We start from the raw sequence: 24,947 nt of genomic DNA, 5'->3' as shown, positions 1-24,947 counted from the left end.
CTGGAGGAGGCGGCGGGTGGGAGGGGGTTTCGGAGAGGAGGGGGATCAAAAGCCGGAGCCGAGGAGCACTTTCATCACGATGTTCTATTTGACTTCAATCTGGAGCTTCGCGCTGCAGTCGAAGGCGGGCGGAGGGGGAACGGGGGAGCGGTAACAAGCCTAATAGTGCAGGGGGAGGCTCGCACGAATGCAAATAAAACAAAAAAATGGACGACATTCTGAGGGCGATCGCTCACGCATTCGTTCATTCATTGTTTTTACATCCAGTGAGAATTCCAATGTCTCGTTCACGTGATATATTACGTTACGTTACAATCATTTGGCAGACGCTTTTAACCGAAGCGACTTACAATTTTGCAGTTCTGTCACCAAAAACACGAAGTACAACTAGTCGGAAGTCAGAAGTGACCGCTCGACCAAATCTCAGAACCATATACATACATTGTTATTTTTTTTTTTTTTTTTTCCAGGGGTGTTGTGGGCTGAGTGCGCTGATGCTTGAGCTGCCCCAGATCAGGTTAGGCACCAAGTTAGGCTATGCAGTGTGTGTGTGTGTGTGTGTGTGTGTGTGTATGTGTACGTGTTTGTCAAAAAAAAAACCTCACTAACCCAAGCTTACTGTTCTGTATATTTCCTGTGCATCTTGTATTTGCAAGTGTTATTTGCAGTCCTTATGTCCTCTATTGTAAGTTGCTTTGGATAAAAGCGTCTACCAAATGCAATGTAATGTAATGTAAAAAGTGCGATTAGCAAGGCAGTGCTTGGTGAAGACGTATGTTTTCAGCTCACAGAAAAAGATGGGCTGCGACCCCGATGTTCTGACCTTTTTCAGGAGTTCGATCCACCACCACAGCGATGGTGTGTGCGGTCGCCCGGAGGTGGCGGATCGGAGGGGACGGGTAGAGACGCGTGGCTCGACCGTATCCTGGAGATTTTTTTTCTTGTTTTTCTCATTTTTATTAATTCTGTTTTTTATTCTGTTTATCTTTATCTATTTATTTGTTGATGTCTTTTGCTATCTTTTGATTGGATGTCTTTATATATTTATACTCATTTTTTAAAGTCTTATCTTATCTTAAATGCGAATGAACTATTTCATTATATTTTTTTATATTGCGTTGGAATGCTTTTCATGTCTTAACACAGGACAGTGTTTTACCCAAAACACTCTCTTTCATATTTGAATACCACATAAAATTAGGAAAATATTTGTCTGCAAAAAAAAAAAAAAATCAGAAAGATGAAACTTATATATTAGTCACTGTTAAATTCTCACTCAGCATCTTTTTTTTTCTTGTTTTTCTCATTTTAATTAATTCTGTTTTTTATTCTGTTGTCTATTTTTATCCTTGCTTTTGTTCATTCTGCTGTCTATTTATTTGTGGATGTCTTTTGCTCTCTTAATTATCTTTCTTATTCATATTTATACTCTTATTCATTGATGGTGTCGTTGTTGCGCTGCTGTGAAAAAAGTATTTCTCCGATGGGGATCAATAAAGTAAATCTTATCTTAAATTCAAAACATGTGAACAGGAAAACAACAGTGATATTATTCAGAAGTACAAAACATATGAATCCTTGTATTACTTCTTATTGATGCTGTGTTTTTCATTATTTCAATTTTAGAATCCGATCAAAAACATGAAATAGAAATACGGCCTGAATACAGTCAATTTTATGATTGATTTTATGACCGCTGTTAATTTGTATCAATAACCGGTGTAACAATAAGTAGGAGTAAAAATATAAATAAAAGAGACAATTAAATTATAGCAAAAAAATAGACAGTAAAATGAACAATACAGAATGAAAAAAAAAAAAAGTAAAAAGAAACAGCAAGGGTGAGAATAGACGACCAAAACAGCAACAATGATGATAAAATAGAATAAAATAGAATAGAATAGAATAGAATATTCCTTGACTCGTCCTCAAAGTGGGGAAATTTCAACCACTCACAGCAGAAAGTGAATAGTGCAAGTAAAAGTTGTCAATAATAGAAAAGTAAAAATAAACAATTAACGGTGTTTACAATATATAAACAGGGAGGACTTGTTTAACCAGTTGCAACTAAACAATGTGTTGAGAATATATCAACAGTACTGTAATTTCTGGACTATTGGGCGCACCTGAATATAAGCCGCACCGGCTAAAAATAACTAAATAAATAAATACATGAGAATATAAATATTATATTATATTATATATTACATTATACATATATAGGCCACGCTTTTCTATAAGCTGCTGGTGTCCAGGTTGTAATATGAGATATTTACACAGAATATTTTTTTAACTTTAAATAAAATGCATACCGGTAACATCCACAAACACGTACTGGAAATGCTTTTCCGACCAGTGGCCGTAATGGCAGATGAAAACGATTAATGATAAATAACACAAGCAAAAGTCCATCCATCCATCCATTTTCTAGCTCCGCTTTGTCCGACTCCAGCTGGTCGCTACGCACCAAAACCATTTTTCGTCTTCTTCTGTGTCGGAATTGAACGGGGTCAGAATTTCACGGTCATTTCATTGCTCTGAAGTGACGAGGCTAAATGTTTTGACGGCGTGAAGCTCGTTAGCCCCAGAAAAATCCATAAATTAGCCGCATCAGAGGAATCAAATTACCCTGGGTGGACGACCTGGACGATGGCGTCCGAGTGAGTGAATGAATGGAAAGGAGTGAGATGAAAGAATGAGTGAAGAAGAAGTCTATTGACTTCACTTTTAGGGAAGGAGGCGGAGCGAGGGAGCTGTTTTGTTGACATGTCATCTTTCTCGGTCACCTCAGCGGCATGAAATCCGAACACGACAGTAAAGTTACGCCCGGTAAACCGAGACGCTCTGCTGGGAGAGGAAAAAAAGGTTCAGCGTGTCCGAGCAGAACCGGAGAGTCAACAACCTTCACCCTTGTGGGAGCCATGAAGACCAACGGTGTCTCTTCGGCGTGCAGGGAGGACGAACCGGGGATCCAACCGTCGCCTCCCGCAAACTCGGTGCGACAATAGCTCCTTAAAAGTGCCCAGAACTTTTGAAGGAACTGATTCCTTGTGCATCGGGACAGCGGAGGAACCAGGGACCTCTCGTCCAAGAGCCGCTTTAGCTTTAGCAGGGTTTCATGCGGTTCCATCTGAACTCGGACATAGATGCTTGGTGATTGGCGGAGCTCATAAGCCAGAAACTTTCCGTAGCCCTGCAAAGCGCCATTTTTCACTGCCGAGCTCAGCTGGTTTTTCTCGGGACCAAGCAAGGAATGGACCGACGAAGACGGACCTTCTGAGATAAGAAGGGATTCGAGTGTCTTTATTTATTTTGCCGCGAAACACAATGACTGTTCCTTCAAGGTCTTACAGACTTTGTGGAACAGATACCGTCTCAGGTCTTATTTGCGGAAGGAGGGCGGGGCAATCGGAGTGTCGGGGCGTTTTATTGGAGGAATGGACTGAGGAAGAGGTCCGAGCCCTTCTGGCCTCTGGGGTTTCCAGTGGAACGTCTACATTTTAGCCAAAATAGATCCGGAGTTAGCAAAGATACAGCCACGCCCCCCTGGGAACCTGTGAAATTGAGTGAGCTTCGGTACCCGGGAGAAGTCATTGCACCTTTTTGATCCTCTGCAGTCTTGCCGTGAAACCCGCTCCATTTGACATGCCAGATTGTGATTTGCTTGCAGCCAAACTTGTATTTTTCATATTTAACCGTGATCCCGAAAACTCCTTTACCCGCCAATGTACCGAAGTTCAGTTTTTGTTGTCAGCCGCCAATGCATCCTTCCACAACCTGGATGAGTGTTTTCGTGTTTCACCCGCCGAGCGACACCCTGCTGGTGAACCCGACAGATAAATAGTAAAAAGAAAATAAAGCTCATTAGCCAGATACTTCCTGTGGCTCCAAAAAGCCCCATTTCTCACAGCTGTTTTTTCTCGCCACCAAGCCAGGAATGGACCTACAAGTTCCCTCGGCCTGCTACGCCACAGAGAGGTTTCCAACTCTTTGGCCAAAACAAGAAGCGGTTAGCTTGCGGCTACGTGCCCATTCACAACAATCCCTGCTGTGTTTTCTTGCGCGCTGCGATGCTACCCGACATGGACGTCGTGCACCTGTGGAAGTCGGCGAGGACGTCGGTGTCGGAGCCCAGACCTCCTCAGCCTCCTGGGTGGTTTGAGGAGACCACAACGGACCCTCTGAGATATGAAGGGATCCAACAAAGGGAAGTTTTTATTTTGCTTAAAGCACAATAACTACTCCCTCAAGGTCTTACAGGGTTTCTGGAACAGATCCCGTATTCCATTCAAAAACTTAAACTAGTGTTTAAAAAACATTTTTTATTTGCCTTGAGGGTGGGAGTGATTTTGTCCATCAAACTGCGAAAGTACCTGAATACGGAGAACGTCCACAAAGGCATTGTGTAGCAGGCGAGATATTATCAAATATCGAGTTTGTACTTTGACTTTAAAAATAGAAGAATAAAGAAGTATTCCTTTGGTCTCGGGCATTGAAAAGACAAAAAAGAAGGATAGCGCTGAACTCAAGAATTTTCAGATTTTCTCTGATACGAGAGACAGAAAAAAGACATTTTTTTCACAAAAGATTTGGTTTCATTCTGATTCTCGTGCAAGAAATTTGATTACAAAGAGCACTTTGACTGGGTTATTCAGAGCAGCGAGTAAACATCCGCTGTGACAGGCAGCTGCTTTCACTCCCGTCCCTCGCAAGCCTTCGCCGGGTCCCTCAGAGCGGCACATTAACCAGGCCCGAAGAGAGCAATCCCGCGCAGAATGCTAACTAGCTTCCGCTCGGGACACGCTTTGCCGACGTCATTCGTCGTCGGTCTTGTGTTCGATACGAGGTTGAGATTTGGAGGTCGCGAGATGACTACCGATGATTTACCATCATGAGGCTCAGTTTGTAGATCGTACACTAGCGGTATGCTCCTCCTGCAGGCTTGCTAAAGTGTCCTTGCGCAAGAACCCAAAGTCGCCCCCCGGGTAACGCTTAGCAAGGTAGCTCTGAGTCCGAAAGCAGTCTAACTACAGCGCTTTCAGACCAGGTGGGTCGGTTCTCAAAAGCGGTACTTCTTGACTGGAAGAAGCTCATGTTTACCGATGATTTACCATCATGAGGCTCAGTTTGTAGATCATACACTAGCGGTATGCTCCTCCTGCAGGCTTGCTAAAGTGTCCTTGCGCAAGAACCCAAAGTCACCCCCTGGGTAACGCTTAGCAAGGCAGCTCTGAGTCCGAAAGCAGTCTAACTGCAGCGCTCAAAAGCGGTACTTCTTGACTGGAAGAAGCTCATGTTGTAATGAGGAAACATGACGTTTCCTCTGAAATGCTGATTGAATGAGGTCGTATCCCTTCTATCTGACCGGGAGCTGAAGGTGACCTCCCACCAGAAGGTCCTGGATCTCATTCGCTTCCAGTGGAGGACGAATATATGACCCCTTAACGGCGGCACCTGCTGATCCTTCTGTTTGCTTTGAGTCGTGGCATAATAATACTAGCATGCTCGTTTTCAGCGTTGCATTTTCCCCGTGCACAGGTGACGGAGGGTTTTTCCAAAACCGCCATTCTCGATGAAAGTTTTCATCTTGTTGTGTAAACAATAAACAGTGTTAACAATATATTAACTAGCAGCGAACAACAGCAGTGCTTGCAGTAGACGAATGAAAGAGTGAATGAATGAACGAATCAATGAGTAAAGAAGTCTATCCTTTTCTTTTCTTTTTATCCATGTTGGTCTCGGCCCATTCGCATTTGCTTATTTTTGTTGACTTTTGTCGTTGCCGTAGTCACTGTTTATATTCCTATCCTTGTTGTCGTTTTGGTTTTCTATTTTTCACCCTTGCTTTTTTTTTCTTTTAATTTTTTTTCCCATTCCGTTGTCCATTCTTATCTTTGATTTTGTTGTGAAGTATTTGTGGATGTCTTTTGCTTTCATTTAATTGTCTTCTAATTAATCTAATCTAATTTATTTTCTTATTCATTGACACTATAACTTTTACGCTCCTGCAGCAAAGGAATTTAATTTTATAGTAATTTATTTAGGTATAAAATTGTATTTATATTTATGAATTTATTTATGAATATACATATATGATTTTTTCTCTTTTCTTTTTAATTTTGTATATATATTTTTATTTATCTATTTGTTTAATTTTTTGTTTTTGTTTTGATGTTCATGTTCACGGCCATATGCCCCCCAATTTATCCTCAGGGACAAATAAAGTATTTCTGATTCTGATCCTGATTCGGGGATCAATAAAGTTTATCTTATCTTAAATAGGAAGGACTTGTTGAACAAATCGCACCTAAATAATATATAAACATGCAGCGTATAAGCGGTACTATTAGTGCAGTAGTAACACCTATGTTGTCCAGATTAATGAATGGATACTCGAATAGAGGAATGAACGAGTGAGATTGAGAGCAGAGCCGAGTATTAGATAGTTTTAACGGCAGCTGAGTGAAGGAGTCGCTGAAGGTGCTGCTTGTTGTTGTCATGATGTTCTGCACGTTCATCAGAGATGATAGCTTAGCTAGAGTCTGCTCGGACCTTTCCTGTAGAGAGCATGGATCTTGACATTGTAAACAGTTTAAAATATAAATGAGTGTGGTCAGTGACGTAGTGAAAAGATGGGGTAGTTAGATCAATAATAAGAATGAACAAAGAGATATTCAGGCACAAATGTTATCGTTAGCATGTAAGGCGCTATGGGGTTAGCATAACAACCACATTCAACCTAATCCTTTGGGGAGTTATTTCACTTCTTTAAAAGGATGGATGAGTCGGCAAAAAAAAAGGGTCAAAAGTTGTTTAAACTCAAAGCAGCGGTGTATTTTTTTTTATTTTGGTGGCCTTTATTTTCTTTTACTCCTTTTTATCTGTTTGGTTCACCGGCAGGGTGTCGCTCAGCGGGCGAAACACGACCCTCGTCCAGGTTGTGGAAGGATGCAGCGGCGGCTGACAACAAAAACTGAAGTTCGGTACATCGGCGGGGAAAGGAGTTTTCTGGATCACAACTAAATATGAAAAATACAAGTTCGGTATTATACGGGTTTCATGGCAAGACTGCAGAGGATCAAAAAGGTGCAAGGACTTCTCCCGGGTACCGAGGCTCAATTTCACAGGTTGGGCGTGGTTTGATCTACAGCGGCGGAAAAACCCCAGCGTTTGCTAATTCCGGACCTATTTTGGCTAAAATGTAGATGTTCCTCTGGAAACCCCAGAGACCAGAAGAGCTCGGACCTCTTCGTCGGTCCTTTTCTCCAATAAAACGCCCCGTCACACCAATTGCTCCGCCCTCCTTCCGAAAATTATTATTTTTTTGTTTGTACACTAATAAGTTAAAGTGCATAAATGGAATTTCAGCACCTGAGACGGGATCTGTTTCACAAACTCTGTAAGAGCTTGAGGGTGCAGTTATGTGGAAAATTAAAAGGCGGCGTGACAGTTATGTGAAAAAAATGAAGTAAATATAATTTAAAAAAAAATATGAATATAAAAATAAGAAGAAAGACAGATGATGGCAAGACAAAAAAAAAAATCTTCATATTCATCCATCTTCAAAATGTGCTAAAATATTTTTGTCGCAACTGCAAGGATGACAGCACACAGAGAGAGGACAGTATTTTTTGATCATTTAAGCTTTTTTTTTTTTTTTTAATCAATACAAGACGGACTAAAATAAATGTTGTGTATTTTGCTTAAAAATAACCTTCAACCCAGTGTTTTTTTGGGGGGAAGCTGAAAATGTTTTGTTGCATGCGGAAATGTTATTTCATTTTCTCTTCAGTTGTTCATTGATTAAGAAAAATAAATGCAACACATATTTCGTTTATGCATAGCATAAAGGCAAAAAATATATATATATACATATTATATGCCGTGTAAATTCATTTTAAATTTGTGTGGCTACCTTGAACACTGCGGCTTAAACAATGATGCAGCTAATTTATGGATTTTTTTGGGCTAACATTGAACCGCGTTACGTCGAACCAATGAATTTACTGTTTGAATGAAATTCTGACACTGAATGGTTTTAGTGCGCAGGAGGACGACCAAGATAGCGGCCAGCTGGAGTCGGACAAAGCGGGAATAGAAAATGCATGAATGGATGGACTCCTCTTGTGTTATTTATTTTGAATCGTTTTAATCAGCCGCTACAACCACTGTTCGGTAAAAAGCATTTCTAGTACCTGTTTGTGGATGTTTCCAGTATGTATTCTATTAAAAGTAATGTTTTGTGTAATGTTTTTCTGCATAAATATCTCATGTTATAATGTGGACACCGGCTTATAGACAAGTGCGGCCTATATATGTACAATATAATATATAATACAATATATATGTACACATTTTTAGCTGATGCGGCTTACATTCAGAAATTATAGTCCAGAAATTACGGTCAAGTTTATATCTCGTCAACATATTGTTTAGTTGCAACTTGTCCTCCCTGTTTATTTACATTATTATTATTATTATTATTATTATTATTAACACTGCTTTTTTATTTATTTTACTTTTCTTTTACTTTGTTATTTATTTATTTATTACTTTTTTTTTGTTGTTTCTTCTCATCCTTGATGCTGTTGTTGTTCTCGCTGCTGTTTATTTATTTGTGGATGTCTGGTTTTTTGAATTGTCTCCTAATTGTCCCTCTCTAGTTTATATTCCTATTCATTGACACTTATAAATTTAACGCTGCTGTGATAAAAGAATTTCCCAAATGGGGATCAATAAAGTTTATCTTATTGTTATCATTCTTTAGCAGTTTTTTTGCAATATTTAATTTTTTTTTTTTTTCTCAATGAAATAGCCTTGTTCTAAGGGATCAATGAACTTGATCTTATCTTCTGTTAGCAGAAATGTAATTTCATTTCCTCTGCAGTTTTTCAAATTCATCCACAACATTTTTTTTTTTTTTTTTTAGTGACAGTCTGCGAATCATGTGCACGATTTATCACATGACTTCTTATAGAACGGCAAAAAGTCCACGCTTCAGAACTGGAGGTAAAGGTTCCTATGCTTTTCGAACGCGCCAAGCAAAGATCGTAGGAGCTGCAAACAGTTCCTTCAGCGTGAAAGCGACCGTGGGAGTGTGTGTTGAGCCGCATGTTGTAATAATGGTGCATTTTGTAATAAACGTCCAAAATGTAATAACTTTTTCATTTCATTTTGTAATAAAGCCGCATTTTGTAATAAACTGACTTATTTTGTAATACACTGTCCCAACGCATTTTGTAATAAATGTTGCCGCATCATGTAATAAGTTGTTACATATTGAGAAGATTATTGCAAAATGCACTTGCAACTTTTTTATTCTCTAGGAAATGTAATAACATGGTATTTATAGAATATTCTCTGTTAATGCAACCTTTGAATAGTGTCCTGATAGTAATTGCTAAGTACTGCTACTAGGCTAATACTAATAATGGGCCAAATACTTTAAAGTAAAATAAAAAAGAATTAACAAACAAATAAACTATGCTTTAGAATTGTTATTACATAATGCACCATGTTATTACATTTCCAAGAGAATAAAAAAGTTGCAAGTGAATTTTGTAATAATCTTCTCAATAGAGAACTTATTACATAATGCAGCAAAATTTATTACAAAATGCAGCAGTTTATTATAAAATGCAGCTTTATTACAAAATGAAATGAAAAAGTTATTACATTTTGGACGTTTATTACAAAATGCGTCTCAACAGTGCGTGAACACCAGGACGGTGACCTCGGCCTGGATCACAACCACTTGTAAACCAAACATTTTATTTTTTAAATGTTCCAAGCTCATTTGTTTACACAGTATATAATACCAGGATTATACCGCGGATTAATCCCCGTGAAAATCTGTTGTGAACCAGCTCTCATAAACGCCTGTTTGCTGTTGCATTAGAATTATATAATCCCCTCGCCGCTTCTCGGAGTCCATTGTATCGAATTAGAAAAAAAAAAAAAAGCTTTTATTAGGCGACGCTCAACCTTTTCGTAGAAGAGACTCCGTCGGCGTTTCGGACGGAGAAGTCACGTCCCCGGATTTATTTTATTTGCGTAACAACGGACGCCCCGGTGTTGCTCGCTCGGTGGAACGCCGGGAGCGAGTGCTTTGCGAGGGGAGGGGAACCAAAACTAAAGATAGATAAATAAAAGCAAAGCGGAGGAGAAGACGATCGATGCCAACTTTTAACCAATCGCTCCCGAGCCTTCGAGAGAATACATGAATCAAGTTAACTATAGAACGGCGGCGGCGAAAGACAATCGATCAGCCGGAGATATCAGCCCGACGCCGAAAGCGGCGTAGCTGCGTGAAACTATATAGCGTTTTTATTTTGTTTTTTTTTTTCCTCTCCTTTCCGCGAAAAACAAACGCCTTTCGCCCACGCGTGGAAATGCAGTTTCTCGCTTTTCACACTCGTGTTTCAGCGAACATCTGCACCCGGACTGAAATGATCATCCCTCAGCGCGGACGCAGAAGGATCTGGATCACAGTGTTTGTATTTTGCAGTGTGAGCGAGTACATCAAACACACACACACACACACACACACACTTGTACTGAATCAGCGATCCGTCTTGTCTGTTCTACTTCAGCGGCGGCGCGATGTTGTTATTATTATGCTGTTTAATGCCTTACAAATCGGTTCAAGCTTCGCCGTTAGATAAGCGCGAAAAAAAAGGGGGAAAAAAAAAAGAGGGGGAAGAAGCCAACAAATAGTAGGAGCTGCACGGAGGGAGGGAGAAAAAAAAAAAAAAAAAAAAAAAAGGAAACCTGACGGATTATTTTCCATTTTCATCCAGCTCTCTTCTACTGAGTTCTTAATATAAATCATCTCCCCGGGGCGTTTTTTTTTTTTTTTTTTAACGCGCCGGCTAGTTTCTCCGACTTCACAGAGAAAACGGAAAACGGGATGGAAACGCCGGCCTCGGCGATACTGAGGACAAGGAAGTTGGTCGGCGAAAATAAGATTTTGGAACCCTAACCCAAGAAGCTGGAGGATTTCAGGTACTTGGCGTCAACAGTCCAGAGCAACGGAGAGTGCGGAAAAGAGGTGAAGAGACGGTCCAAGCAGGTTGGAATGGGTGGGGAAAAGTGTCGGGGGTACGATGTGATAGAAGACTTTCAGCCAGAATAAAAGGAAAGGTGCCCAAGACAGTGGTGAGACCAGCGATGATGTTTGGACTAGAAACTGTTACAATGACCAAAAGACAGCAGGCAGAACTAGAGGTTGCAGAGATGAAGATGCTGAGGTTCTCTTTGGGAGTGACCAGGATGGAGAGGATCAGGAATGAGTCTATCAGAGGAACGGCACATGTTAGATGTTTTGGAGAGAAGGTCAGAGAAGCTAGACTGAGATGGTTGGGTCATGGACAGAGGAGGGATAGAGAATATATTGGTAGTCGGATGCTGGAATTGGAGCTGCCGGGCAAGAGGTCTCGAGGAAGACCAAAGAGAAGATGGACGTAGTGAGAGAGGATATGAAGGTAGTTGGTGTGAGAGAGGAGGATCCAGAGAATAGGGTTAGATAGAGAAGGTGGATTGGCTGTGGAGACCCCTTCAGGGAAAAGCCCAAAGGAAAAGAAAAAATTATCACAGAGGTGCAGGACATGTATGACCGAGACAAAGTGATGACTGAGATGGTTTGGACACAAACACTCCTCTGTTCAGGTCTAAAGGTAGAACGTTGCTGAAGGTTGCCAGGCAGGAGATCCAGAGGAAGACCAAAGAGAAGATTTATGGACGTAGTGAGAGAGGATATGAAGGTAGTTGGTGTGAGAGTGGAGGATACAGAGAATGGGGTTAGATGGAGAAAGTTGACTCGCTGTGGCGACCCCTGAAGGGAAAAGCCGAAAGAAGAAGAAGAAGACGAAGAAGACGAAGAAGAAGAAGAAGAAGAAGAAGAAGAAGAAGAAGAAGAAGAAGAAGAAGAAGAAGAAGCAGCTCTCCCTGCTTTCGTGGTTCAGGAGGGCTGAAGCCCGTCCTGATGCAACCCTGGATCGATCACTGGGCCACCAAAGTCAACCGAATCTTCCCCTTCTGGCTTTTCACTTCAGGAATCTCCACAGGGAATCCACTTTCTTAACAACCCTGAGGCTTGATTATTTTGTCTTGTTCGGTGTGATGGATCCAGAAATGTGGATGCGGAGCCGCTTGTTATATTACTCAATCATTCTTCTCTTGTACCCTGAACTAACATCTCTAACAGGAGGGAGTTGAAGTAAATTGTTGCTGTTTCTGTGAGACCATCCTTTGTGTAGTTCTCTTCACAAGCATCCAATGCTTTTACATATATACTTACATACATTTGTACATACTTAAATATATAAATGATATTTTGTGGCCCCCTACCTGAAATTAATTTTTTTTTTTTTTTTTTTCTCTCACATGTATCGGGGGTTTTATACGTTGGGTTTCATAAAAAAACAGGCAAGGAAAAAATGAAAAAGTAACTTTGCAATTTATTTATTTTTTGCTTCATAATTTGGATACAGAATGTTTTTTTTAGATGAAAAAAACATCTATTGACATTGTTAAAATGAACTTAAAAAAGGATGGGCAAAATTAAGATTAAGATTGATTTAACAACTATTAGCCTTGTAAACATTATACCTCCTCTTATACAGGACTGTCTCAGAAAATTAGAATATTGTGCTAAAGTTCTTTATCTTCTGTAATGCAATTACAAAAACAAAAATGTCATTTATTCTGGATTCAATATAAATCAACTGAAATATTGCAAGCCTTTTATTGTTTTAATATTGCTGATTATGGCTTCCATTTTAAGAAAACTCAAAAATCCTATCTCAAAATATTAGAATATCATGAAAAAGTCATTTTTGTTTTTTTAATTGCATATATTCTTGCAATATTCTAATTTTCTGTGACAGTCTTGTACTTGTTACTAATCAGGTTTCTAATAAATTATAGTGGCAAATTTTCCCACAGTGACAAGATTTTCTCTTTTAACTCAACAATATTTTCAGTGTTTAATTTCATCAATTCTTTTTTAATAGTCATTTTTAATAGTAATTCGTCATGTTTTTTTTTTTTTTGAGGAACAGTTCATTACATATAAATATTTTTATAATTTACCTGTTTGCCTCCTTTACACTAAAACAAAACAAAAAAAAAAAATGGATTTAGTGTTACTTCTTGATAATGACTTTACATGTCCAGCCTCCTTGACCCAACCATCTCAGACTGACCTTCTCTCCAAAACATCCACCGTCCCTCTGATGGACTCATTCCTGATCCTCTCCATCAACATCTTCATCTCTGCAACCTCCAGCTCTGCCTCCTGTCTTTCTGTCATTGTTACCAAAAAAAAAAAAAAAAAGAATAGATAAATAATAAAAAAATAAGCACACCAAAAATGCTCCCAAAAATAAAGATAATTTATTTTTCATACAGTATGAAAAATGTATTTGCGCATGAAACTTCAAGCAAACTCCCCAAATGCTACAAACAAACATGTTATTGTATGTTTTTTTGTTTGTTTGTTTTTCACCCCTGGGGAGAACAAGTATTTGATACACTGGATTTTTCAGCTTTTCCCGCATGCAAAGCAAGCAGAGGACTGTCATTTTTATCGTCATAGGTACTCTTCAACTATGAGTGACGGAATTTAACACAAAAATCCTGAAAAAATCACATTGTATTATTTTTAAGAAAATAATTTGCATTTCATTTCATGTCATCACCTACCAATCAGTCAGAATTGCAGCTCTTTTTTAAGAAGTTTTCCACTCATTACCTGCATTGAAAGCACCAGTTTGAACCATATAAAACTGTATAACCTGTATAAAATATACCTGTGCACACACTCTATCAAACAAACTCCAACCTCTCCACAATTGCCAATCATGTCATATTCACATTTTAATATTTAACATTCTCTTCACCATTTTTCGAGATGTATAGATACAGAAACTAAAGCATTCTTAATCAAAGGGTTTCAGCATACCGTATAAAAAGTGGGGTAAATAAACTGCTCCAAAAAATAAAGGGAACGCTGAAAAAGCACATCGTAGATCTTATTGAATGAAATGTTCTGATTAAATATGTTGTTCTTTACATAGTTGAATGTGCTGACAACAAAATCACACAGAAAGTGACACTGCAAATTAAAGTGGAAAAACACACCAACTTGGATGTAAAGTCCTTAAAACAAGTCAAAATGAATGAGTGTTGCTTCCGAAGTGGACAGTTTGATTCACACAAGTGGGATTGACTTGGAGTTACATTGTGTTGTTCAAGCGTTCCCTTTATTTTCTTTTTTTTTTGAGCAGTATAATTAAGGTGAAGAATTAGACAAACACAGAAAATCAATACAGACAGAAAACATGGTATGGAGAACAAACGAACAAATTCCTCATTTAACCATTGTGAGGTTCTTGTGCTCAGCGTGTACATCCAGAACAAATTCCCGTTTTAAAAGGATGGAGTTTAGTTTATTTTTTTTAAATGTCATCTTGCAGCACAGTGTCTTTTTCTGCCCGGCTCGGAGCATGCACAGAATTTTTAAAAAAATAAAAATAAATAGGCAGGCGGGTTATTTACACAGTGCGTAGTTATTTACATGATGCGAATGTGAATGATCGTACAGACGTACAACCATTGGCACATGTGGACAATTCGGGGTCTCCAATGAACCTCCTGCATGTGTTTGGAGGAACCCAACAACACGGAAAGGTCGGCTGTCGGGATCCAATCAGGAGCCTTCTTGCTGCGAAGCGGAAGCGCTAACCGCAACATGCCGCCTTACTGGGGTCACTGTGTGCTGTTGCGGTTTGTTATGCTAACGTTACGTACGTTACAGGTGCGTCTGGGTCAAATATCACAAAAGACGCGGAAAAAGAGGCAGAATTCTTGGCGAAATCTTGGCAACCGGACTTGGATTAACATAGCGCTTTAACGGCTCGTGGTTTCCAAGCTTTAACTAGATAACATTAACCGGTTCACGTAAACGCAAACCAGCGGCAGCAGAGCGGCTATGCAGAGCGCTAATCGGATAATCGGGAACAACTGCGGGTTTCGGTGCATCGTTTTAGGACAACTGAGCTGCCGAACAGTGGGATGTGGACAATTCTTCTCTTCTGGTTTTACCGCCATCTTGTCTTCTTCTTTTCTGCTCCTTTTGCCGGTCAAACTTCAGTATTCCGCGCAAAAACGCCCCCGACGACTTCCGGAGCAACTCACGCTTCCTGTTAGCGATGTCAGACGGAGAAGACAAAAATATCAAAGCGGAAAAGCTGCCGGTGTTTTATCTGATTCCTCAGAATACAAAAGGCTAATTTGATCGGATTGGGGAGGCCGACCTCGCGGTCCGGTCAAGCCGAATAATCAGATCCGTCCAATAAAAAGGATTTTAGTTTAGCGTGCATGAAATAAAAATAGCGGAGTGGGTGCGGGGGTTGGCGCTAAATGAGCCGTATTATTACATGTGAGAAAAAGTAGCCTAAAAAAAGAAGCTGTAATGAAGGAGAACTATGAAAGCATGAATAATGCGGTGGTGAAAGCGTGTGAAGGGACAAATGTGACACATTTTACCCGTCACAGTCCTGAAGGTAACAAATTGGGCAAATCACCACTTTGTCTCATTGTCACAAATTACTTTTACTGTTCATCTAAGTAACTACACTTCTCTGTATTTATTCTTAACAATCAAACTACTTGCAGTTGCACTGAAAAACCAACTTTCTTATATTTTAGATCCATGAAGGCCTTATGTTAGCTACTCACTAATGATTTTTTGTTGTTATGAATGGGTGTCTCTATCGACCTGTTGAATTCGATTTAATTCGTTCTTTGACTCCGTTCACGAAGCAGATCAACGTTTACCATTGAAATCAATGTAAATCCCAATCATCCGCTGTTTACGGGTTTATTTACGGCAAAAAGTAACAGGAAGGAATGAAATATCTCTTCTTGCCAGTACTTGGCTTTTCGCTAAATCAGCATGAGACGCTCGCTAATGCTAATGCTAATGCTATCTACGGCAAGCTGTCTTTCATTCATCCAAACTAAAAATACATTTTCTACTTCTTCTAAGACTTGAGACTTCTGATTCGCTAACGTAGCCGCCCCTTTAGCCACATCCACCGTCTTTAACGCATCTTTCTTCTTCAGGATCGTACAGATGGTTGATTTCGCTTTGTCTTGGTGCTTGGCGACACCTGTAACACCAACACAGCTGTCTCATTTAGCTATTATCATATTCATCAGATTGTCTAAAATTCTTATTTTCTTCTCATCACCACCATCACAAGCACTTTTGACTTTTTAGCGAAAAAAGTCAGCATAATGGTCGCCCTCAAAGGGCCACATGTAACGGTAACAATATAAATTTAACCAAATGTGATGTAAAATAAATGTGACCAATCCTTCAAGTTATATAACTCTGAATTTATGACTCATTCAAATCCAAAATGTTACGTATGCATCCCCATCTTTCTTTCCATTTTTGTTTTTGTCATTGCATTACAGAAGATACAGAACTTTATCACAATATTCAAATTTTCTGAGACAGTCCTATATATTCAGGTGCGCTCAACAGTCTAAAAATATTGTTGAGTTAAAAGAGGAAATCTTGTCACTGTGGGAAAATTTGCCACTAGAATTTATTAGAAAACTGGTTAGTAGCATCAACAGGACTGTCTCAGAAAATTTGAATATTGTGATAAAGTTATTTATCTTCTGTAATGCAATTAAAATTAAAAATAAAAACTTTTTCATGATATTCTAATATTTTGAGATAGGATTTTTGAGTTTCCCAAAGATGTAAGCCACAATCAGCAATATTAGAATAATAAAAGGCTTGCAACATTTCAGTTGATTTGTAATGAATCCAGAATGTATGACATTTTTGTTTTTGTAATTGCATTAGAGAAGATAAAGACATTTATCACAATATTCTAATTTTCTGAGACAGTCCTGTACATATGTTATAATCAGACTTTTTAAGATGTTCTTGCGGGCCACATAAAAAGAGGTAGCGGGCTACATTCGGCCCGCAGGCCTTGAGTTTGACGCGTGTCTTATAGAGTCGTAATGAGGCTATAATATAATGTAATAGGAGAAGACAAGGATGGCTGATGTAAACAACCCTGAATAACACACAGGAAACAACTGGAGTTTGTTTGTTTGTGCACGGCGACTCCTTCACAGCTTCAAAATTGGATCGAGAACTGACTTCGTAGGTTGATTTGTTTGTGATTATGGGTGTTCGTGGCTCTGGGATCGGTTGGCGACCAGTCCCGCCCTGAAGATGAGCGCTATAGATAAAGAATGAGTCTGAACAAATGATTATTCTTATTAAAAGGGTGTGCAGTCAAAGTAAAGTGCCATTCTATCTGTACCCGACGTATGCTTGCTTTCCTGAAACATTATTAGACACAAAGGGGCGACGGAAAAGGAGAGGAACATCCAAATTAAACTCCCTGGATGGCCAAGGTCGGAGCCAAGGTGAGATCACCCCGTCGAGCCGCTGGAAGACGGGGCGCGCCAAATCAAATCCAAAACCTCCTGGAAACGGCGCCCGGTCCGAAACGTGAAACCGTGGTGTTTTTCGGAGACGCACGGCGACGGTCCGCCCGGACCCGGACAGTCCACTGAGAACCAGAACCGTAACGTACTGTAAAACAGCTCCCTCGTGCCTCCCTGCAGCTCCCCTTAAATCCAAATTCTGTTATTGTTGCTAACTTTTGTGTTTATCCCCACACCACCGCCGGCGTTATGTTTTTTCTCCCAGCAAGTAAATAAAGACGGGGTTACGCAATCAATCTTCCGGGGCTTTTGAAATCATAATATTGAACACGACTGTCAGCGGTGCCATTAGCATGATTCATTTCTGCCGTTTTACATTTACAATTTTCCCACAAGAGCGGCATTGATTCCTCCGTGCGCGTGCACATCTGTCTGTGTGTGTGTGTGTGTGTGTGTGTGTGTGTGTGTGTGTGTACATGTTTGCATATTCATCCATCTGTTTGCCTTTGAACGCGCACAAACCCGTTCCCGGGTGTATTGTACACCATGCATCTGACACAATTTCCTCCCTATTTTCTCCTATAATTTGAATCAGAGAAAATATATTAATTTTGCAGGGGGACGAGAGGAGCCTGCACAGAGCCAGTAAATAAATCTCCCCTATTATTACCCACAATGCCCTGTCAGGTCCATACATCATCTCAGCACATCATAATTAATTGCACACTGAACTATTCTGTTCAATTAACCATGAGGAAATGAATAGAGACGGGGAGGGGGGAAGGAGGACTGGTTCGCTTTACAGCCCTTTATTACCTCCACAGTGCTTTCACTGTTTGTTTGTTTGTTTGTTTGTTTATCTGCCATTAAAATGACAAATACCAAACAGAAAGCACCCAAAAAGCTAGCAGATGGCTTCATCAGTAGCCGCGTTGGCACTGCGGGAACTTTTTTGCAGTTCCTGGAAGCTGCTCAGGGACGAGGCGGTTTCTTGGTGGAACCGGGATCATCTCGGCTCCTACGTGACGAGGTTTTTTTTTTTATGGTTTCATGCAGGTGATTGGTGGATCGCACATTTCTAGATTGGGGGGCGGTTTTAAAAAAAAACTATTGCAGTGGTCGGCTGTTTTCTCGCGCCGAAAATTGGACGGAAGAGCGACGAAGACGTCGTCTGGCCTGCCAAGCCTCTGTGGGGTTTCCAAGGCTTGCAGAGGAACGGCTAAAATAGTTAGCTAATGGCTAACGGGGTTCTTCTTGCAAAAAGATAAAAACATTTAAACCCTTTGGATAGTCCATGGTTATTATTGCATGAACGCTGTGGCAGCTTCCACCTCTGTGTTGTCCCTGTCGTCTTCCACTTCTTCTACCTCTTTGTTTGTGGAGCCAAAGGTGCACGTCGCCCCCGTCCGGGAATGCAACGCTAAAAGGTTCCCCTGGAAGACGCTACTTCCTGGAGCCAAATTGTTGGCTAAATCTAAGAGTCAAAGTCTGCTTTATTATCAATTTCTCCGCATGTACAGGACATACAGAGAAGACATTTCTCACAATCCCAAAGGGACATGAAGAATAAGAGAATAAGAATAAGAACAACTTTATTTATCCCAAAGGAAATTGTTGTGCCACAGTTACAAGAAAAACATAACAATAATAAATTATATAAAAAAAGGGGAGAATAAGAAATACAAATAAACTATAAAGTATCTTAAGTAATAAGTGAACAAGTGAAGACTATAAAGTGTCTTGAGGTCTTAAGTACCAAGTGAAAGATAAGGAGTGCACAAGAGTATGAAAAAAATATTGTACATGTAGCTGTTATGAAATGAAATATTGCACAGTTCTGAATATGAAATTAACTATTATAATAGTATAGTGTAGATTGAACGTAAAGTGTACTGTTTTTTTTCCTTGTTGTCATTTTTGTTGTCTGTTCTCACTCTTGCTGTTGTTTTTTTTTTTTCTTTCTTACTTTTTTTTTATTTTTGTATTTTTTTCCTTATTGTTCATTTTGCTGTCCTTTTTTTGGATGTCTCTGGCAATATTATAATTGTCTCTTATTCATATTTATACTCATATTTATTGATATTGTTATTCTTGCACTGCTGTGACAAAAGAATTTCCATCATGCGGATCAATAAAGTATTATCTTGTCTTCACATTAAACTATGAGGTATAAACATTTGCACGAAGATTGAAGTGTATAAATATGTGAAATTTGATTTGAATATAGAGTAGCAGCAGATTTTTTCTTTTTCTTTTATATAGTTTAGTGCAAAAGATCGGTAAACAGCACCATCAAGGTATACGGTGCACTTGCATCATGATGGTTTTCTCTGTGACAGTGCAAAATTGCAGTAGTGCAAAAATAGTGCAAAAAAAATGGTAATATTGTGATATATTGCCAGAAGCTGGAACGAGAAGGAAAGCTAAGTAGCTCATCAGTGGTTTGGTTCAGATCCTGGCGAGCCTGTTTGTCCTTGAGGTAATAAGAACTTCTGTTGATCTTCTTGTTACGTCCTCCCATTCATCCCCCAACCTCTGCAACAACTAACAGCTAACAGCTAACAGTTAACAGCTAACTGCTAACAGCCAAAAACATTAGCATGCCTCCGCTATTTCTTCTCTTAGTACGCGGTTGTTTGCCTTCTCAGTCAAAATGGCCATAAACAGGATGACGCCAAACTGTAGCATTTTTTTAAATGAATGTTGCCGCTAACTTAGCCGCTACCTCAGCAGCTACCTTAGCCATAGCCATAGCCAGAGACGATCCAGAGAAGTTTTTTTTTTTTTTTTTCCATTAACCTTAACCGGATCAACACACACTTTTACCCTCAGACCGTGAGAATGTTAAAAAATAAATAAATCAAACGCTTCTCCGTTATGAGAGCTGACGGATGTTAGCTGGCTCCATATCCGACAACATGTTTGTCCCCGTCAATCAATCTCACCTCCGGAACGCGAGTCTGAACGTCATGTTTGCATAAATTGCGATGAATCCATCCATGCTTTTGTTTTGTTTTGTTTCGTTGGAAGGTCGTGGAATATAAAATATACACGGTTGTGAATCCTACGCTTTGTTTTGTCTCATTTCTGAATCATTTGTGTTTTGCCGTCTTTCGATCCCGACCCAAACCCTCAATTTTTTTTTTTTTTTTTTTTTTTTTTTTTCCCGCAGGCAGTCGTATTGTATCTGAAGTGTTCGCATTCCGGTTTGCTCTTTTAGTGCCGTCCTAATGGGGAAATATGCTTACTCAAGGCAATCCCACCCTGGAGGCTTCACATTTTTCCACCCAGGCTCCGTCGGGTCAACAGTCTCGTAAAAAAAAAAAAAAGGGGAAAAGAAAAAGCAGAATAATATTGTGAGGATGTTAATAGTGAAGTGACTGTTGCCCCGAGGAGCTCGAAGCCAAACACACACTTAAATGCAACTCTTTAAAAACCTCAGAAGGACTTTTGAGTTTGAGCAACAGCAAATATTCCGCGGTGGGAGTGTAATGGTTTTTATGGCCGGGGAACAAGACTTTAAGCAGACGTGACCTCTGAGAGGTAAACATGGCGAGAGTAAAAAAATAAAAAATAAAAAAAAAGTAGCTTTTTTTTTTTTCCCCGAATGGAGATCGCTAAGCCCCTCCCACCGCAACATAGGATTGGAGGTCAACCCGCTTCTCCTGAGTCATTGCCCCCCCCAAAAAAAAAAAAAAATCTTAAGGAGCTTTGATAACATTTTAGATCAAAATAAGTACGAAAAAAAAAAAAAAAAATTAATTCTCTGTGTTTTTTCACCACTGATAATAAACACACTTCAATCACAATCCAGTAAACAGAACTTCAACACAGGCCTTAGTTGAATGAATGAGCATTTATTCGGCACAAACTTTAAATAACCTCCTAAACGCAACGCCGTCTGGTTTCGACACTTTTCCACCGGACGGACACGTTTCCTTTGGCCGTATTTATTCCGATCGCGAATCTCCAAAATCATTTTTCTTCTTGAGATTGAGGCATCACGTGCATTCGTTCATTTCATCATTGGTTATCTAAACTGCTTTAGCTCAGCTGTCGCATATAGAGACATTAAAACTGTTCACCCTCTCATTCACGCGTCATATAGAGACGCTAAAACCATTAATTCATGCAATAAAAATACATTCAAACTTCTCTCACTCATTCACACATCATAGAGACATTAAAACCATTCATCCTTTCATTAAAACCATTCATCCTTTCATTCACAAGTGGTAAAGACAAGTAAAGACTATGAATTAATGAATTTATTAATTTTAAAAAATATTCCACATATAGCTTTTTTTTTGTTCAAATGTCCAATTATTAATAAATATTTTCTCAATTTTATCGTTGTGGCAACTGGACTCTTCAGTCGGCGTCTTTGCAAATGATTAATAATTGTTTATCGTGTTTCCGTCCGAATGCGTCGCAAATATTCAAACAAATACATCCATGTCAACAAATAAACGAATCTATGTGTTTTTTGTTTTTTCCTCCCTGGGGGAGTGTAACTGTATTTCTGAAAATCTCGCATTTTTTGCAAACTAAAACAAGTTTCCTTCTGAAAAACACTCCTGACAAGGCTTGGGAATGTCAAAGTCAATTCCGTATCTGCCGTTTCATTTGTCACAACTGCAAGTGAGAATTCATGTCGTCTATTACCGGATCGGCGAAGCTCTTCTTCTTCCCCCTCTTCCTCCGTGATTTGATTTATCTGAGAAGTAAATCTTCACAATGGGGTACGAGTGAGTCGCCGCAGGGAACTTTAATCGCAAAAGAATCTAAATAAGAATTTAAAAAAAAAAAAAAAGAGTAGAGACTCTTTGGGTCCGATATCTTTGGAAAACAGTGTAACCGTGACAGAATGTTATTATTAACTCCGGCAGATAAGAACATCTCGCTGCCTGGAATGAAGTTAAATGTGCAAAAAGAAAAACGCATCGACATCGTCTCAAAGCAGACGCGATGAAGAACTTTTGTTCCTCTCCGGTCGAACGAGTGATCTGATTGGCCCGTCGGATAATCCGACGCGCGGTGGTTAGCGCTCCCGCCTCGCAGCAAGAAGACCTCCGGTTGGATTCCGACCGCAGGCCTTCCTGCATGGAGTGTCCGTGTTCTCCAGGTATCTACTCCGGGTTTGTTTATGAGGGCGATCTGGGCGACGCAGGGAATTCTTTTAAATCCCATCGACTGCTATTGTGACCATAACGTCCAATCAGCTACATGGGGAACCGCCCCTTTTTGGTTATTTCAAAAATCCTTTTTTAATTATCTTTATTATTATTATTTTTATTTTTTATTTTTTGTTCACATTTATTTTGTTTTATTTCTTTTCATTTTTTTTTTTTTTTAATTTATTATTTTATTTATTTTTTTTATTTTATTTTATTTTTCAGAAAACAAGGCACTCCATTGCTTTCCCTATGAGTTCCGCTCAGGCTTGCATATTCATATGAATATAGATATAAATAGAAGAGACAAGTGACAACAGCAACGGTAAGGATAAAAATAAATAACAGAATGACAATATATTTAATGACAAATCTGAAGCAAAACTGACAACTTTGCTTTAAATGAATGGTCCATCTTAGATGTTCCTTCCTTGCAGCTCGTGCAGCTAAAGGGAACTTTGAGTTTATCTTGCAAAGTTGATTTGCGATGTCATTTTGGGAAAAAAGTTAATTTTCAGTCACTTCTGGACTATGAGGCGCTATTTTGACCGCTGTTTTGAACGCTGCGGCTTTAACAACGATGGGGCTAAGTTATGATTTTTTTGGGGGCTAATGAGCTTCACGCCACCAAAACATTTAGCCTTGTCACACAAAAGCCGACGACTTTAACGGTTTTAGTCTTTTGTCAGAGCTATATATGTACACATATCTTTATTTAGTTATTTTTCGCCGCTTATATCCAGGTGCGCTCAATAGTCCGGAAATGATGATACCTATTTAATGGACCACCTCGTCTTCAGTGCAAAAGTTGCCCCTCTTCCACTTTTTTGCTTTTACTACTTTTTATCTTTCAGCGTATTTATCCAATTATTATACTAGATTTTATCTGTATTTTTTCTTCATATTTTTTTCTGTCATTCCTGAACCCAGAGATGCTGCTTTTTGTTGTATCCTTGTGGCGCGTCCTGCCTTTTTCAGCTGCCACCTCTAAACTCTCAACTAAATTATATCTAAAATCAAACCGTAATTACCTTGAAGTAACACTCTGTCCAAATATTTCCTTCATTTTCGTGTAAAGGAGAACAACTAAATTATAAACGGTGTGCCCCTAGCCGACAATATAGGAACTGCATTTTTATTTTTGAAAAAGTAGTTCATGATTTTTATGTATTTTTTTTCAAAATTGAAGATTTGGTGTAAATTATAATCTCATGACAATAAAGGTCTTGAATCCTTGAATAAATAATGAATAAATTAATGTTTTCAAGAAAATAACTTTTTTTTTTTTTTTTTTTTCTTTACCTAAACATAGCCAAGCAGTTTAGCTACTGTTTGATTTGCTATTATTTTTAATATTGTGTTAATTTCATGTCACCTTAGGATTGTGAGAAACATCTGGATGTTCAGTGCACACAGAGAAAATTGACAATCAATCTGACTTTGACTTTTATTTAGTTCTGCTAAAGCTAAGCTAATTAGCTTAGCATACCAGAACCACTGCAGAAGCGCGATCCCGCTCTCCCAGCATCATGGCTATACAACGTTGAACTTTTTCTGTTTTTAAAGCGATCCAGGGACTCCATGTAGCTTCAGATGCTACTTAGCGGTTTCCGGGCTTCAAAACCGATTAGCGGTCGACACATGAAAACCCCGTTTTGCTTTGGTTTTTTTTTATATGTATCGAATGATATCGTGAAAACCCGTTAGCGACGCACAATACGCCATCTGACGGCCGGCATTCGTAATCCATCTCCTCTCTGTCATAAAGATACAGCACAAAGTAGCTCTGCATCATCGCTGAGCAAGAGGAGGGAGGATGAAGAGGGGCGGCGGCGGGAGAGAAAACCCTTTTTTTATTATGTGCACAAGATGATGGATCACCCCTTATCTCGCCAACAGCAGTATGTACTGTGCATATCACTTACCAATGACAGAGATGCAATGGCTCGCGGGGAGTCAAACGGCGATTTAGCTTTGATCGCGCCGCGTTCCCCTGATTTCCATTTGAATCGGCCTTTGATTGCATCAGATGAAAATTTTTAACCCCCCCCCCCCCAAAAAAAAAGAAATAAAAAAAAATAAATAATAGATAGAAAGTGAGGGGAAAAACCAAGGTCAGAATACATTTGGGATGAACTTGAAAGTTGCTCCCCATCCCTTCCCCTCTTAGCCCACCACGCGCTTCAATTTACCCCCACAACCGCCGCCGCCGCCGCCATCCCCTCCTATTATTCAAAGTGAAAATGAAAATTGGAGCCTGGAGCATTTTGTATTTGAACAAAGAGTGAG

This window comes from Fistularia commersonii, chromosome 27 (genome assembly GCF_037954325.1).
Source record: "Fistularia commersonii isolate RoL2024-O1a breed Wild chromosome 27, RoL_Fcom_v1.0, whole genome shotgun sequence".
Taxonomy (NCBI): domain Eukaryota; kingdom Metazoa; phylum Chordata; class Actinopteri; order Syngnathiformes; family Fistulariidae; genus Fistularia; species Fistularia commersonii.
Note: the sequence above shows the minus strand (reverse complement) of the source record.